Raw genomic sequence first — 5,907 nt, 5'->3', positions numbered from 1 at the left:
AGACTGATAGAAATACCAGCATTATGAAATAGAAATATAAAACATGTGCTCACCAAAAGCCTTCCTTAAACTCACTCTGTTTCCATCAAAATGAAACGATGGAGGTTGAGTGCTGTCTATCACTCTTGGAGATGCTGTCTGTGTGGTCCACATGTAGTTGGTTTCTTGGGCTAGTTCTCACGTGAACCAAATCCCTGTCCCTGAGTGTCTCTTATCATTTGCTGCACAAAATTAGGGAAAGCATGGAAGTTTTTGGAAGTGTTTCATGAGACTTAGGAAGGCCACTGTAGCCCCGGATTAGCTCATTTTATATCCCTGAAGTGGACATGTGCCATGTCTGTACTGAAATAAATCACTGTTTCAAATAATCTCAAAATTCCCTTCTCTCCTTACCTCTGAAGCAGCCTATTTCCATGTTCACTGCAGAAAAGTCTCATTACTCAGCCAGGCGCGGTGGCTCACGCCTGTAATCCCAACACTTTAGGAGGCCGAGGCGGGCGGATCACTTGAGGTCAAGAGTTCAAGACCAGCCTGGCTAACATGGTGAAACCCTGTTTCTACTAAAAACACAAAAATTAAACTAGCCGGGCGAGGTGACGCGGGCCTATAGTCCCAGCTACACGGGAGGCTCAGGCAGGAGAATCAAGAATCGCTTGGACCCGGGAGGTGGAGGTTGCAGTGAGCCGAGATCGTGCCACTGCACTCCAGCCTGGGAGACAGAGCGAGACTCCAGGAAAAAAAAAAAAAAAGTCTCATTACTCAAAGTTATTAAATCAATTGTTACCTTTAGTGTCTACCCTTTTCCTGGTCATATTTCAAAGCAACCTTCCTTGCTGGATAATTTATTCTATGCTTGTTTTATGAACGGCTTCCCTGTGACTCCTCGAGCTGCTGAAATCCCGCGCTCCCTAAATGGTGCACTTGAGCTGCTGCTCTGCCCTGCGCTGTCCTCTAGCGGCACAAGTGTGTCAGAGCAGCGGATCCCCCGCCTTCCGGCAGCAGGGGCTGCCAGTATTGAATCCTCCAGCCCTCACCATTTCTCGGCCTCCAGTTTCCTGTTTCTTGCCAGGGTTCTCCCTCGCTGCAGCCTCTTGACCAGAAGAGGATCAACTTGAATGGTCAGCGGCTTTCTTGAACTCTAGTTTGAGTCAAAGTGCCCCCGAAATACAGAAAATCTTGCTGTATACCGTACACCACTTAGGTGCAACTCTTTCGGAATGCAGCCCCTTTGACGTTAGCCTCCCATTCAGCAGCCCTGGCGAGCTGAAAAAAAGCTGTGGCTGAGCCAGATTCACCACCCCCACCCCCACCTCCTCTTACATCTTTCTCCACCCTCCCATCGCACTCTCTCCCGACGGAAAGGAGCTATTTGGAAAGACAAAGTAACATGACAAAATTAAGTAATATGTCAGCATAATAATTGGAGGTGAGTGGTACCAGCAGTAAGGGTTATCAGTCTTGTGGATGCTTTTTTTTTTTTTTTTTTTTTTGACGGAGTCTTGCTCTGTCTCCCAGACTGGAGTGGAGTGGCGCGCGATCTCGGCTCACTGCAACCTCTGCCTCCCGGGTTCAAGCAGTTCTTCTACCTCAGCCTCCCGAGTAGCTGAGACTACAGGCATGCAGCACCATGCTCAGCTAGTTTTTGTATTTACTTTAATAGAGACTGGGTTTCACCATGTTGACCAGACTGGTCTCAAACCCCTTGCCTCAGGTGATCTGCCCGCCTTGTCCTCCCAAAGTGCTGGGATTACAGGCGTGAGTCACAGTGCCTGGCCCTCGTAGATGCTCTAAGATGAGGAATTCCAAACTGCTAACCGTCAGCACACGTCCTTCATAAGAAAGCACAGCAGAGGATGCCATCCAGAGTGGAGGATGCCATCCAGAGTCCAGGATGAAGCCAAGAAGGAGCCTCCGGAGCCGGTAAATCTCTCTCTGTTACTCAGTGATGAGGCTGGGACTCTCAAGGAAGGGCAGAAAGGCACCCAGAGGATTCTGAAGGGAGGGACCAAAGAGAGGCGCTTTCCAATGCCTATCTGAGGGGGACCCTTTACAAATTACAAAGTGACTAATGAAAAAGGTAAAAATGAACATCCTGCAACATTGTCTACCCTCTATATACTCATTTCTATTTTCATATTGTTTTCTTTGAGATAACATATTTTACCTGCGAACTATTTCAGGTGTTGAATTGCAAGTTAAAAAATTACATAAGGTCAGGCACGGTGGCTCACGCCTGTAATCTCAACACTTTGGGAGGCCGAGGCGGGTGGATCACTTGAGGTCAGGAGTTCAAGACCAGCCTGGATAACATGGTGAAACCCTGTCTCTACTAAAAAATGCAAAAGTTAGCCTTGGTGGCACAGGCCTGCAAGCCTAGCTACTCAGGAGGCTGAGGTGGGAGAATCATTTGAACCCAGGAGGTGGAGGTTGTGTTAAGCCAAGATAATGCCACCATACTCCAGTCTGAGAGACAAAGCAAGACTCCATCTCAAAACAACAAACAAAACTGAGGTGTAGACTGTAATCTCAAAAAAAAAAAAGTTACATAATATTAAAGTAGAAGTTTCAATTATTTCCCTGGTGCTAAAAGAAAATGATGTTGCCCGCGTCCCTAGCTGGCATCTTAGGTTTCCCCTGTGAAATATCACCAGTGTATAACTCAGTAGGCCTCAACCCTGACTGCACTGTAAAATAACCTAGAGAGTTTTCAAACATTGAATCAGAACAGGGAGGTAGAGAGAAAGCTGGACATCTGAAAGTTCCCTGATTGATGTGAATGTGTGGCATGGATTGAGAACCACAGTAGCATTCATCATTCCAGGTACATTTAGTGGCATGTCAGAGGAATGGGGACATTCCAACATGATTGCTGTGAGGACACCACCCTCACATAGCAGCCATCAGCCCTCATCATTCCTAGAGGACTACCCAGTCTGGTCCACGGCATTCCCGGGTGTAACTGCTTACACAATAGGAATGATATTCAGATGGGTTCATTTCAGGTCAACGTGGTTATGCTGTTTTCTTCCGAAGTTGTCTTTACCCCAAATCTTCTGACAACTAGAAGTTTATGGTTAAAACATAACAGGTTTTAGTTCTAGCTATTGGTTTTTTTTTTTTTTTTTTGAATTTGGATATTAATTTTCTCGGTTATATATTATTATACTGAAAACTTTCTCATAAAAAAAAGATTCCCTCTTTTTCTTGTCTTCTCCTTCACCCAGTGACTTCTGATTTGGTCTTTGAGCCTCTAACACTCTCAGCCATCCCATCTGCTCACCCCACCTGAAATCCCAGTTCCCCTCCTTTGAGCTCATATTGCATTTGGGACATTACCGTCTCTTGATTAATTAACTTGTCTGTCTGCCCACCTACACCATAAACCTATAGAGGAAAATAACAAAGAAATACTTGTGTTTATATCCCCAGTGCTCAGCATAGTCTCTGGCACATAGAAAGGGCTGGAATATTTTAGTAAATGAAAGTTATCAAAGTTATGAAACTTCAGATTTCATTGGAAGAGTGTTTTCTTCCAGTGAAATCCTGTTTCAATGCAATTTACGTAGTGCTTGCCTGTCCACTCACTGCTCTGCTCCTAAACTGTGGAAGGGTGAAGTGCAGGGGTGGGGATGCTTTTAAGTGTGAAGGTCTGTCTGTTCAGCATTCAGCCTATCCTTCACGGTAACTTTCAATTTCCTTCCGGGAGAAAGCGTCTGAAAACAGAAGTGGTCTGCCCTGCCCTCTAGCGGTGGTTCTGTGGCAGAACACTTTTAAAGATTGTCTTTGGAACTGCTAAGTGAACGCCCTCCAGAGTGGTATTGGAATGCCAGTCTGTATAATAACCTGTATATTATCCAGTTATTATTTCAGCTTTTCGCCACTGTTTTCTATAAGGGAGCCCTTTGCTCAAGGGTCTGTAGTTATATTCAGCAAGAACACCTCCCCAGAAGGAGGTTTGTGTGTTTAAGAACAGAGTCCTCGATCGGCGCCTTCTCCTTGCTTCTGGGGTCGTGGCCTTGCTCCCGCTGTGCGGGAAAAGAATCCAGGTCCTTCCACGCGCGTGTGAGCGCGAGGGCCCCGAAGTGCTCGTGGTTCTGCGCTAGGTCTCCGCTGGGGCAGGAACCGGAGCCATGGGTGGGACCACCAGCACCCGCCGGGTCGCCTTCGAGGCGGACGAGAATGAGAACATCACCGTGGTGAAGGGCATCCGGCTTTCGGAAAATGTGATTGATCGAATGAAGGAATCCTCTCCATCTGGTTCGAAGCCTCAGCGGTATTCTGGTGCTTATGGTGCCTCAGTTTCTGATGAAGAATTGAAAAGAAGAGTAGCTGAGGAGCTGATATTGGAGCAAGCCAAGAAAGAATCCGAAGATCAGAAACGACTAAAGCAAGCCAAAGAGCTGGACCGAGAGAGGGCTGCTGCCAATGAGCAGTTAACCAAAGCCATCCTTTGGGAGAGGATATCAAGCGAGGAGGAAGGCGCTAAGGCGAAGCACCTGGCTAGGCAGCTGGAAGAGAAAGACCGAGTACTAAAGAAGCAGGATGCATTCTACAAAGAACAGCTGGCTAGACTGGAGGAGAGGAGCTCAGAGTTCTACAAAGTCACCACTGAACAATATCAGAAAGCTGCTGAAGAGGTAGAAGCAAAGTTCAAGCGGTATGAGTCTCATCTAGTCTGTGCTGATCTGCAGGCCGAAATTCTTCAGTGTTACCGTGAGAACGCCCACCAGACCCTCAAATGCTCCTCTCTGGCCACCCAGTATATGCACTGTGTCAATCATGCCAAACAGAGCATGCTTGAGAAGGGAGGATAAAAACTTTCAGAACGAGCAAAACACCATCAACGTTAATTCCAGAGATGGAACATTTTTTTTTTCCTAGTAAGAAAATAACCCAGGTGAAGAGAAGACCACTAATGAGAAGACCACTAAAGACAGACAAGAATGGACTCAGCAGAATCATTTCACATTTTGAACAGCAGCAATTTGAAGGGCCAAAGCCTTGATCAGGGATCAGTCATTAAAGGACGCACTTCAGTATTAGTAAACCCTCTTATGATGATTAAAAGAGAAGGGCAGCCCTCTCCACCATTTGGTACTTTCTATTCAACTTCCACTGACCATAAAATGTTTCTCTTCTGAGCAAGCCCCATCATTTGGAGAACCTCCACCCTAACAAAGCAGAATGGGGTGGGGGGCTAAATTCATTGGAGTCGGGTGAGGAGAGAACCAGAAAACATAGATCTGGGGACAGCAGTGCCAGGTGGAGAGAGTGAGAAAACAGATCTGGAGGTCGCAGTGCTGGGTGGAATTGTCTAGAATGTGGCATGCTGGCTTTCTCTTTCTTTTCTCCTTTGATTATATAAGAGCTGTTTCATTTTAACTTATTATGGTGATTATATAGGTAAGAAGACAAAAAGGAGAGAAAATGTACCTCTTCTACTGGAATAATGTTTATGATTACAAGTGAGATACGGTATTTTTATCAATATGAAGGCAACCTTGGCTGATATAACCTCTATAGTGAATACTCACATCTTTACTTCACTCACTATCAATAATAAATATATTTTCTGACAAAGACCAAAAAAAAAAAAAAAAAAAAAGAACAGAGTCCTCAGCACTAGAAATCTCCGAGGGGTTCCTGGCAGCATCCCATAGGCCACTTGAAATGTGTTTTTTTTCTTTCATACTCTAGATCAAGGGTGTCCAATCCTTTGGCTTCCCTGGGCCACATTGGAAGAATTGTCTTGGGCTACAAATAAAATACACTACACTCACGCCTGTAATCCCAGTACTTTGGGAGGCCGAGATGGGCGGATCACGAGGTCAGGAGATCGAGACCATCCTGGCTAACACGGTGAAACCCCGTCTCTACTAAAAATACAAAAAATTAGCCGGGCGTGGA

The 5,907-nt window shown here is 45.8% G+C and overlaps 1 pseudogene; it reads left to right on the top strand.

Moving 5' to 3' along the window:
- Positions 1–3,984: 3,984 nt before the first annotated feature.
- Positions 3,985–4,919, top strand: LOC102134697 (MICOS complex subunit MIC19 pseudogene; annotated as a pseudogene).
- The last annotated feature ends 988 nt before the right edge of the window (positions 4,920–5,907 follow it).

Source organism: Macaca fascicularis, chromosome 4 (genome assembly GCF_037993035.2).
Source record: "Macaca fascicularis isolate 582-1 chromosome 4, T2T-MFA8v1.1".
NCBI lineage: Eukaryota > Metazoa > Chordata > Mammalia > Primates > Cercopithecidae > Macaca > Macaca fascicularis.
This window is presented reverse-complemented; position numbering and strand designations above follow the sequence as displayed.